Genomic DNA, 12,142 nt, shown 5'->3' with positions numbered 1-12,142 from the left:
AAAGTGCCTGCTAGGTAACCTAGATAGTCCAAGTGCTCGCTAAGCAACCTACATAGTCCAAGTGCCCGCTTGGTAACATAAATAGTCTAAATGCCCGCTAGGGAAACTACATAGTCCAAGTGCCTGCTAGTAAACCTACATAATCCATGGGCCCGCTAGTTAACCTACATAGTACAAGGACCCGCTAGTTAACCTAGATCGTGCAAGTGTCCGCTAATTAACCTACATAGTCCAAGTGCCCGCTAGGGATCCTTCATAATCCAACTGCCTGCTAGGTAACCTAGATAGTCCAAGTGCCCGCTAGTTAACCTAGATAGTCCCAGTGCCCGCTAGTTAACCTAGATAGTCCAAGTGCTCGCTAGTTAACCTAGATAGACCAAGTGCCCGCTAGGGAACCTATCTAGTCCAAGTACCCGCTAGGAAACGTACGTAGTCCAAGTGCCCGCTAGGTAACGTACATAGTCCAAGTGCCCGCTAGGTAACGTAGATAGTCCAAGTGCCCGCTAGGGAACGTACATAGTCCAAGTGCCTGCCAGGTAACCTAGATAGTCCAAGTGCCCACTAGTTAACCTACATAGTCCAGGTTCCCCCTAGGTAACCTAGATAGTGCAAGGGCCCGCTAGGTAACCTACATAGTCATAGTGCCCCCTAGTTAACCTACATTCTCCAAGTGCCCGATAGGGAACCTACATAGTCCAAGTGCCCGCTAGGTAACCTACATAGTCCAAATGCCCTCTAATTAATCTACATAGTCCAAGTGCCCGATAGGGAACCTACATAATCCAAGTGCCCGCTAGGGAACCTACATAGTCCAAGTGCCCGTTAGGTAATCTAGATAGTCCAAATGCCCACCAGGAAACCCACATAGTCCAAGTGCCCGGTAGGGAACTTACATAGTCCAAGGGCCCGCTAGGGAATCTACACAGTCCAAGTGCCCATTAGTTAACCTAGATAGTCCAAGTCCCCGCTTGGTAACCTAGATAGTCCAACAGCCTGCTAGGTAACCCACATACTCTAAAAACCTGCTATAACGTAGATAGTTCAAGTGCCAGCTAGGTAACCTAGATAGCCCATGTGCCGCTAGGTAACCTACAAAGTCAAAGTGGCCGCTAGGTTATCTATATAGTCCAAATGCCAGCTAGGGAATCTACATAGTCCAAGGGCCCGCTAGTTAATATAGATAGTCCAAGTGCCGCTAGTTATTCTACATAGTTCAAGGGCCCACTAGTTAACCTACATAGTACAAGTACCCGCTAAGAAACCTAGATAGTCCAAGTGCACGCTAGTTAACCTAAATAGTCCAAGTGCCCTCTAGTTAACCAAGATCGTCCAAGTGCCCGCTAAGAAACTTAGATAGTCCAAGTGCCCGTTACCTAACCTAGATAGTTCAATTGCCCGCTATGCAACATACATACTCCAAGTGCCCGTACGTTAACCTAGAAGTCCAAGTGCCCGCTAGGTAACCTAGACTCTCCAAGTGCCCGCTAGGTCACCTACATAGTCCAAATGCCCGTTCGGTAACCTAGATAGTGCAAGTGCCCGGTAGTTAACATACATAGTTCAAGTGCCCGCTAGGTAACCTAGATAGTCCAAGGGCCCGCTAGTTAACCTACATAGTCGAAGGGCTCATTTGTTAACTTTGATAGTCCAAGTGCCCGCTAGTTAACCTATCTCGTCCAAGTGCCCACTAGGTAACCTACATAGTCCAAGTGCCCTCTAGGTAACCTATATAGTCCATGTACCCGCTAGGTAACCTATATAGTCCAAGGGCCCGCTAGTTACCCTACATAGTCCAAGGGCTCACTTGTTAACTTTGATAATCCAAGTGCCCGCTAGTTACCCTAGATCGTCCAAGTGCCCGCTAGTTAACCTAGATTGTCCATGTGCCCGCTAGTTAACCTATATAGTCCAAGGGCCCACTAGTTACCATAGATAGTCCAAGTGTCCTCTAGTTAACCTACATAGTCCAAGTGCCCGCTAGTTAACCTATCCACCAAGTGCCCGCTACGTATCCTAGATAGTTCAAGGGCACGCTAGTTAACCTACATAGTCCATGTGTCCTCTAGGCAACCTAGATAGTCCAAGTGCCTGCTAGGTAACCTACATAGTGCAAGTGTCCACTAGTTAACATACATATTCCACGTGCCCGCTAGTTAACATAGATAGTCCAAGTGGCCGCTAGGGAACTTACATAGTCCACGTGCCCGCTGGTAACCTAGATAGTGCAAGTGCCCGCTACTTAACCTAGATAGTTCAAGTACCCGCTAGGTAACCTAGATCGTCCAAGGGCCCCCTAGTTAGCCTACATAGTCCAAGTGCCCGCTAGGTAACCTAGATAGTCCAAGTGCCCGTTCGGTAACCTAGATAGTCCAAGTGCCCTTTAGGGAACTTAGATAGTCCAAGGGCCCGCTAGTAAACCTACATAGTCCATGGGCCCGCTAATTAACCTACATAGTGCAAGTGTACGCTAGTTAACCTACATATTCCAAGTGCCCGCTATTTAACCTACATAATCTAAGTGCCAGCTAGGTAACCTAGATAGTACAAGTGCTCGCTAGGGAATCTAGATAGTCCAAGTGCCTGTTAGCTAACCTAGATAGTCCAAGTGGCGGATAGGTAACCTACATAGTCCAAGTGCCCGTTCGTTAACCTAGATAATCCAAGTGCCCGCTACCTAACCAGGACAGTCCAAGTGTCCGCTAGTTTACCTACATAGTCCAAGTGCCCGCTAGGCAACCTACATACTCCAAGTGCCCGTTAGTTAACCTAGGTAGTCAAAGTGCCTGCTAGGTAACCTAGATAGTCCAATTGCCCGCTAGGTAACGTTCATAGTCCAAGTGCCCGCTAGGTAACGTAAATAGTCCAAATGCCTGCTAGGAAAACTACATAGTCCAAGTGCCCGCTAGTTAACCTAGATAGTCCAAATGCCTGCTAGTAAACCTACATAATCCATGGGCCCGCTAGTTAACCTACATAGTGCAAGGGCCCTCTAGTTAACCTAGATCGTGCAAGTGTCCGCTAGTTAGCCTATATAGTCCAAGTGCCCGCTAGTTAACCTATATACCAAGTGCCCGTACGTAACCTAGATAGTCCAAGGGCACGCTTGTTAACCTACATAGTACAAGTGCCCGTTAGGCAACCTAGATAGTCCAAGTGCCCGCTATTTAACCTAGATAGTGCAAGTGCCTGCTAGGTAACCTACATAGTGCAAGTGTCCGCTAGTTAACCTACATATTACAAGTGCCCGCTAGTTAACATAGATAGTCCAAGTGCCGGCTAGGGAAAGTACATAGTCCAAGTGCCCGCTAGTTAACCTAGATAGTTCAAGTACCCGCGAGGTAACCTAGATAGTCCAAGGGCCCCCTAGTTAGCCTACATAATCCAAGTGCCTGCTAGGTAACCTAGATAGTCCAAATGCCTTTTCGGTAACCTAGATAGTCCAAGTGCCCTTTAGGGAACCTAGATAGTTCAAGGGCCCGCAAGTAAACCTACATAGTCCATGGGCCCGCTAGTTAACCTACATATAACAAGTGCCCGCTAGTTAACCTACATAATTTAAGTGCCCGTTAGCTAACCTAGATAGTCCAAGGGCCCGCTAGTTGACCTACATTGTCCAAGGGCCAGCTAGGTATCCTAGATAGTACAAGTGCTCGCTAGGGAACCTCAATAGTCCAAGTGCCTGTTAGCTAACCTAAATAGTCCAAGTGGCGGCTAGGTAACCTACATAGTCCATGTGCCTGCTAGGCAACCTACATAGTCCAAGTGCCCGTTAGTTAACCTAGATAGTCAAAGTGCCTGCTAGGTAACCTACATAGTGCAAGTGTCCGCTAGTTAACCTACATAGTCCAAGCGCCCGCTAGTTAACCTAGATAGTCCAAGTGTCCGCTAGGTAACCTACATAGTGCAAGTGTCCACTAGTTAATCTAAGTAGTCCAAGGGCCCGCTAGTTAACATACCTAGTCCAAGTACCTGGTAGTTAACTTACATAGTTCCAGTGTCCGTAGGGAACATACATAGTCCAAGTGCCCGCTAGGGAACATACATAGTCCAAGTGCCCGCTAGGGAAGCTACGTAGTCCAAGTGCCCGCTAGGGAATCTACATAGTCCAAGAATCCGCTAGTTAACGTAGATAGTCCAAGTGCTGCTAGTTAATCTACATAGTCCAAGGGCCCGCTAGTTAACCTACATAGTCCAAGTACCCGCTAGTTAACCTAGATCGTCCAAGTGCACGCTAGTTAACCTACATAGTCCAAGGGCCCGCTAGTTAACCTACATAGTCCAAGGGCCCGCTAGTTAAACTACATCGTCCCAGTGCCCGCTAGGAAACCTAGATAGTGCAATTGCCCGCTAGTTAACCTAGATAGTTCAAGTATCCGCTAGGTACCTAGATCGTCCAAGGGCCCCATAGTTAGCCTACATAGTGCAAGTGCCCGCTAGGTAACCTAGATAGTCCAAGTGCCCGTTCGGTAACCTAGATAGTGCAAGTGCCCTTTAGGGAACCTAGATAGTCCAAGGGCCCGCTAGTAAACCTACATAGTCCATGGGCCCGCTAGATAACCTACATAGTCCAAGTGTCCGCTAGTTAACCTACATATTCCAAGTGCCCGCTATTTAACCTATATAATCTAAGTGCCAGCTAGGTAACCTAGACAGTACAAGTGCGCGCTAGGGAATCTAGATAGTCCAAGTGCCTGTTAGCTAACCTAGATAATCCAAGTGCCCCCTAGGTAACCTAGACAGTCCAAGTGCCCGCTAGTTAACCTACATAGTCCAAGTGCCCGATAGGGAACCTACATAATCCAAGTGCCCTCTAGGCTACCTACATACTCCAAGTGCCCGTTAGTTAACCTAGATAGTCAAAGTGCCTGCTAGGTAACATAGATAGTCCAAGTGCCCGCTATGTAACCTACATAGTCCAAATTCCCGCTAGGTAACCTAAATAGTCCAAATGCCTGCTAGGGAAACTCCATAGTCCAAGTGCCCGCTAGTTAACGTAGATAGTCCAAGTGCCTACTAGTAAACCTACATAATCCATGGGCCCGCTAGTTAACCTACATAGTGCAAGGGCCCGCTAGTTAACCTAGATCGTGCAAGTGTCCACTAGTTAGCCTATATAGTCCAAGTGCCCGCTAGTTAACCTATATACCAAGTGCCTGCTACGTAACCTAGATAGTCCAAGGGCACGCTAGTTAACCTACATAGTACAAGTGCCCGCTAGGCAACCTAGATAGTCCAAGTGTCCGCTAAGGAACCTACATAGTCCAAGTGCACGCTAGTTAACCTAGATAGTCCAAGTGCCCGCTAGTTAATCTAGATAGTCCAAGTTCCCGCTAGGGAACGTACATAGTCCAAGTCCCCGCTAGTTAACCTAGATAGTTCAAGTACCCGCTAGGTAACCTAGATAGTCCAAGGGCCCCCTAGTTAGCCTACATAATCCAAGTGCCGCTAGGTAACCTAGATAGTCCAAGTGCCTTTTCGGTAACCTAGATAGTCCAAGTGCCCTTTAGGGAACCTAGATAGTTCAAGGGCCCGCAAGTAAACCTACATAGTCCATGGGCCCGCTAGTTAACCTACATATTCCAAGTGCCCGCTAGTTTACCTACATAATTTAAGTGCCCGTTAGCTAACCTAGATAGTCCAAGGGCCCGCTAATTGACCTACATAGTCCAAGGGCCAGGTAGGTATCCTAGATAGTACAAGTGCTCGCTAGGGAACCTCAATAGTCCAAGTGCCTGTTAGCTAACCTAGATAGTCCAAGTGGCGGCTAGGTAACCTACATAGTCCATGTGCCTGCTAGGCAACCTACATAGTCCAAGTGCCCGTTAGTTAACCTAGATAGTCAAAGTGCCTGCTAGGTAACCTAGATAGTCCAAGTGCTCGCTAGGTAACCTACATAGTCCAAGTGCCCGCTTGGTAACCAAAATAATCCAAATGCCCGCTAGGGAAACTACATAGTCCAAGTGCCCGCTAGTTAACCTAGATATTCCAAGTGCCTCCTAGTAAACCTACATAATCCATGGGCCCGCTAGTTAACCTACATAGTGCAAGGACCCGCTAGTTAACCTAGATCGTGCAAGTGTCCGCTAATTAACCTACATAGTCCAAGTGCCCGCTAGTTAACCTACATAGTCCAAGTACCCGCTAGTTAACCTAGATCGTCCAAGTGCACGCTAGTTAACCTACATAGTCCAAGGGCCCGCTAGTTAACCTACATAGTCCAAGGGCCCGCTAGTTAAACTACATCGTCCCAGTGCCCGCTAGGAAACCTAGATAGTGCAAGTGCCCGCTAGTTAACCTAGATAGTTCAAGTACCCGCTAGGTAACCTAGATCGTCCAAGGGCCCCATAGTTAGCCTACATAGTCCAAGTGCCCGCTAGGTAACCTAGATAGTCCAAGTGCCCGTTCGGTAACCTAGATAGTGCAAGTGCCCTTTAGGGAACCTAGATAGTCCAAGGGCCCGCTAGTAAACCTACATAGTCCATGGGCCCGCTAGATAACCTACATAGTCCAAGTGTCCGCTAGTTAACCTATATATTCCAAGTGCCCGCTATTTAACCTATATAATCTAAGTGCCAGCTAGGTATCCTAGACAGTACAAGTGCGCGCTAGGGAATCTAGATAGTCCAAGTGCCTGTTAGCTAACCTAGATAATCCAAGTGCCCCCTAGGTAACCTAGACAGTCCAAGTGCCCGCTAGTTAACCTACATAGTCCAAGTGCCCGATAGGGAACCTACATAATCCAAGTGCCCGCTAGGCAACCTACATATTCCAAGTGCCCGTTAGTTAACCTAGATAGTCAAAGTGCCTGCTAGGTAACATAGATAGTCCAAGTGCCCGCTATGTAACCTACATAGTCCAAATGCCCGCTAGGTAACCTAAATAGTCCAAATGCCTGCTAGGGAAACTCCATAGTCCAAGTGCCCGCTAGTTAACGTAGATAGTCCAAGTGCTTACTAGTAAACCTACATAATCCATGGGCCCGCTAGTTTACCTACATAGTGCAAGGGCCCGCTAGTTAACCTAGATCGTGCAAGTGTCCACTAGTTAGCCTATATAGTCCAAGTGCCCGCTAGTTAACCTATATACCAAGTGCCTGCTACGTAACCTAGATAGTCCAAGGGCACGCTAGTTAACCTACATAGTACAAGTGCCCGCTAGGCAACCTAGATAGTCCAAGTGCCCGCTAAGGAACCTACATAGTCCAAGTGCACGCTAGTTAACCTAGATAGTCCAAGTGCCCGCTAGTTAATCTAGATAGTCCAAGTTCCCGCTAGGGAACGTACATAGTCCAAGTCCCCGCTAGTTAACCTAGATAGTTAAAGTACCCGCTAGGTAACCTAGATAGTCCAAGGGCCCCCTAGTTAGCCTACATAATCCAAGTGCCCGCTAGGTAACCTAGATAGTCCAAGTGCCTTTTCGGTAACCTAGATAGTCCAAGTGCCCTTTAGGGAACCTAGATAGTTCAAGGGCCCGCAAGTAAACCTACATAGTCCATGGGCCCGCTAGTTAACCTACATATTCCAAGTGCCCGCTAGTTAACCTACATAATTTAAGTGCCCGTTAGCTAACCTAGATAGTCCAAGGGCCCGCTAGTTGACCTACATAGTCCAAGGGCCAGGTAGGTATCCTAGATAGTACAAGTGCTCGCTAGGGAACCTCAATAGTCCAAGTGCCTGTTAGCTAACCTAGATAGTCCAAGTGGCGGCTAGGTAACCTACATAGTCCATGTGCCTGCTAGGCAACCTACATAGTCCAAGTGCCCGTTAGTTAACCTAGATAGTCAAAGTGCCTGCTAGGTAACCTAGATAGTCCAAGTGCTCGCTAGGTACCCTACATAGTCCAAGTGCCCGCTTGGTAACCTAAATAGTCCAAATGCCCGCTAGGGAAACTACATAGTCCAAGTGCCCGCTAGTTAACCTAGATATTCCAAGTGCCTGTTAGTAAACCTACATAATCCATGGGCCCGCTAGTTAACCTACATAGTGCAAGGACCCGCTAGTTAACCTAGATCGTGCAAGTGTCCGCTAATTAACCTACATAGTCCAAGTGCACGCTAGTTAACCTACATATTCCAAGTGCCCGCTAGTTAACCTACATAATTTAAGTGCCCGTTAGCTAACCTAGATAGTCCAAGTGCCCGCTAGTTAACCTAGATAGTCCTAGTGTCCGTTTGTTAACCTAGATAGTCCAAGTGCCCACTAGGGGACGTACATAGTCCAAGTGCCTGCTACGCAAGCTAGATAGTCCAAGTGCCCGCTAGGTAACCTAGATAGTCCAAGTGCCCGTTCGTTAACCTAGAAGTCCAAGAGCCCGCTATGTAACCTAGACAGTCCAAGTGCCCGCTATGTAACCTAGACAGTACAAGTGCCCGCTAGGTTACCTGCATAGTCCAAGTGCCCGTTCGTTAACACAGATAGTCCAAGTGCCCGCTAGGGAACCTATATAGTCCAAGTGCTATCTAGGTAACCTAGATAGTCCAAGGGCCCGCTAGTTAACCTACATAGTCCAAGGGCTCGCTTGTTAACTTTGATAGTCCAAGTGCCCCTTAGTTAAACTAGATCGTTCAAGTGGCCGGTAGGTAACCTACATAGTGCAAGTGTCTGCTAGGTTAACTACATAGTCCAAGTGACCGATAGTTAACATACATAGTCTAAGTGCCCGCTAGGGAAGGTACATAGTCCAAGTGCCCGCTAGGTAACCTACATAGTCCAAGTGCCTGCTAGGTAACCTACATAGTCCAAGGGCCTGCTAGTTAACCTACATAGTCCAAGTGCCCGCTAGGTAACCTACATAGTGCAAGTGTCCGCTCGTTAACCTACATAGTCCAAGCGCCCGCTAGTTAACCTAGATAGTCCAAGTGTCCGCTAGGTAACCTACATAGTGCAAGTGTCCACTAGTTAACCTAAGTAGTCCAAGGACCCGCTAGTTAACATACATAGTCCAAGTACCTGGTAGTTAACTTACATAGTTCCAGTGTCCGTAGGGAACATACATAGTCCAAGTGCCCGCTAGGGAACATATATAGTCCAAGTGCCCGCTAGGGAAGCTACGTAGTCCAAGTGCCCGCTAGGGAATCTACATAGTCCAAGAACCCGCTAGTTAACGTAGATAGTCCAAGTGCTGCTAGTTAATCTACATAGTCCAAGGGCCCGCTGGTTAACCTACATAATCCAAGTACCCTCTAGTTAACCTAGATCGTCCAAGTGTCCGCTAGTTAACCTACATAGTCCAAGTGCCCGCAAGGGAACCTAGAAAGTCCAAGTGCCCGCTCTGGAACCTACATAGTCCAAGTGCCTGCTAGGGAACCTACATAGTCGAAGTGCCCGCTCTGGAACATACATAGTCCAAGTGCCCGCTAGGGAATCTACATAGTCCAAGGTCCCGCTAGTTAACATAGATAGTCCAAGTGCCGCTAGTTAATCTACATAGTCCAAGGGCCCGCTAGTTAACCTACATAGTCCAAGTACCCGCTAGTTAACCTAGATCGTCCAAGTGCACGTTAGTTAACCTACATAGTCCAAGGGCCCGCTAGTTAACCTACATAGTCCAAGGGCCCGCTAGTTAACCTACATCGTCCCAGTGCCCGCTAGGAAACCTAGATAGTGCAAGTGCCCGCTAGTTAAACTAGATAGTTCAAGTACCCGCTAGGTAACCTAGATCGTCCAAGGGCCCCCTAGTTAGCCTACATAGTCCAAGTGCCCGCTAGGTAACCTAGATAGTCCAAGTGCCCGTTCGGTAACCTAGATAGTGCAAGTGCCCTTTAGGGAACCTTGATAGTCCAAGGGCCCGCTAGTAAACCTACATAGTCCATGGGCCCGCTAGATAACCTACATAGTCCAAGTGTCCGCTAGTTAACCTACATATTCCAAGTGCCCGCTATTTAACCTATATAATCTAAGTGCCAGCTAGGTAACCTAGACAGTACAAGTGCGCGCTAGGGAATCTAGATAGTCCAAGTGCCTGTTAGCTAACCTAGATAATCCAAGTGCCCGCTAGGTAACCTAGACAGTCCAAGTGCCCGCTAGTTAACCTACATAGTCCAAGTGCCCGATAGGGAACCTACATAATCCAAGTGCCCGCTAAGCAACCTACATACTCCAAGTGCCCGTTAGTTAACCTAGATAGTCAAAGTGCCTGCTAGGTAACCTAGATAGTCCAAGTGCCCGCTATGTAACCTACATAGTCCAAATTCCCGCTAGGTAACCTAAATAGTCCAAATGCCTGCTAGGGAAACTACATAGTCCAAATACCCGCTAGTTAACGTAGATAGTCCAAGTGCCTACTAGTAAACCTACATAATCCATGGGCCCGCTAGTTAACCTACATAGTGCAAGGGCCCGCTAGTTAACCTAGATCGTGCAAGTGTCCACTAGTTAGCCTATATAGTCCAAGTGACCGCTAGTTAACCTATATACCAAGTGCCTGCTACGTAACCTAGATAGTCCAAGGGCACGCTAGTTAACCTACATAGTACAAGTGCCCGCTAGGCAACCTAGATAGTCCAAGTGCCCGCTAAGGAACCTACATAGTCCAAGTGCACGCTAGTTAACCTAGATAGTCCAAGTGCCCGCTAGTTAATCTAGATAGTCCAAGTTTCCGCTAGGGAACGTACATAGTCCAAGTCCCCGCTAGTTAACCTAGATAGTTCAAGTACCCGCTAGGTAACCTAGATATTCCAAGGGTCCCCTAGTTAGCCTATATAGTCCAAGTTCCCGCTAGGTAACCTAGATAGTCCAAGTGCCTTTTCGGTGACCTAGATAGCCCAAATGCCCTTTAGGGAACCTAGATAGTCCAAGGGCCCGCAAGTAAACCTACATAGTCCATGGGCCCGCTAGTTAACCTACATATTCCAAGTGCCCGCTAGTGAACTTACATAATCTAAGAGCCCGTTAGCTAACCTAGATAGTCCATGGGCCCGCTAGTTGACCTACATAGTCCAAGGGCCAGCTAGGTATCCTAGATAGTACAAGTGCCCGCTAGAGAACCTCAATAGTCCAAGTGCCTGTTAGCTAACCTAGATAGTCCAAGTGGCGGCTAGGTAACCTACATAGTCCAAGTGCCAGTTCGTTAACCTAGATAATCCAAGTGCCCACTAGGGAACCTACATAGTGCAAGTGTCCGCTAGTTAACCTACATAGTCCAAGCGCCCGCTAGTTAACCTAGATAGTCCAAGTGCCCGCTAGGTAACCTACATAGTGCAAGTGTCCAATAGTTAACCTAAGTAGTCCAAGGGCCCGCTAGTTAACATACATAGTCCAAGTACCCGGTAGTTAACTTACATAGTTCAAGTGTCCGTAGGGAACATACATAGTCCAAGTGCCCGCAAGGGAACATACATAGTCCAAGTGCCCGCTAGGGAACCTACGTAGTCCAAGTGCCCGCTAGGGAATCTACATAGTCCAAGAGCCCGCTAGTTAACGTAGATAGTCCAAGTGCTGCTAGTTAATCTACATAGTCCAAGGGCCCGCTAGTTAACCTACATAATCCAAGTACCCTCTAGTTAACCTAGATCGTCCAAGTGTCCGCTAGTTAACTTACATAGTCCAAGTTCCCGCTCTGGAACCTACATAGTCCAAGTGCCTGCTAGGGAACCTACATAGTCGAAGTGCCCGCTCTGGAACATACATAGTCCAAGTGCCCGCTAGGGAATCTACATAGTCCAAGGTCCCGCTAGTTAACATAGATAGTCCAAGTGCCGCTAGTTAATCTACATAGTCCAAGGGCCCGCTAGTTAACCTAAATAGTCCAAGTACCCGCTAGTTAACCTAGATCGTCGAAGTGCACGCTAGTTAACCTACATAGTCCAAGGGCCCGCTAGTTAACCTACATAGTCCAAGGGCCCGCTAGTTAACCTATATCGTCCCATGCCCGCTAGGAAACCTAGACAGTGCAAGTGCCCGCTAGTTAACCTAGATAGTTCAAGTACCCGCTAGGTAACCTAGATGATCCAAGGGCCCCCTAGTTAGCCTACATAGTCCAAGTGCCCGCTAGGTAACCTAGATAGTCCAAGTGCCCGTTCGGTAACCTAGATAGTGCAAGTGCCCTTTAGGGAACCTAGATAGTCCAAGGGCCCGCTAGTAAACCTACATAGTCCATGGGCCCGCTAGATAACCTACATAGTCCAAGTGTCCGCTAGTTAACC

Source organism: Tenrec ecaudatus, chromosome X (genome assembly GCF_050624435.1).
Source record: "Tenrec ecaudatus isolate mTenEca1 chromosome X, mTenEca1.hap1, whole genome shotgun sequence".
In the NCBI taxonomy this organism is placed as follows: domain Eukaryota; kingdom Metazoa; phylum Chordata; class Mammalia; order Afrosoricida; family Tenrecidae; genus Tenrec; species Tenrec ecaudatus.
This window is presented reverse-complemented; position numbering follows the sequence as displayed.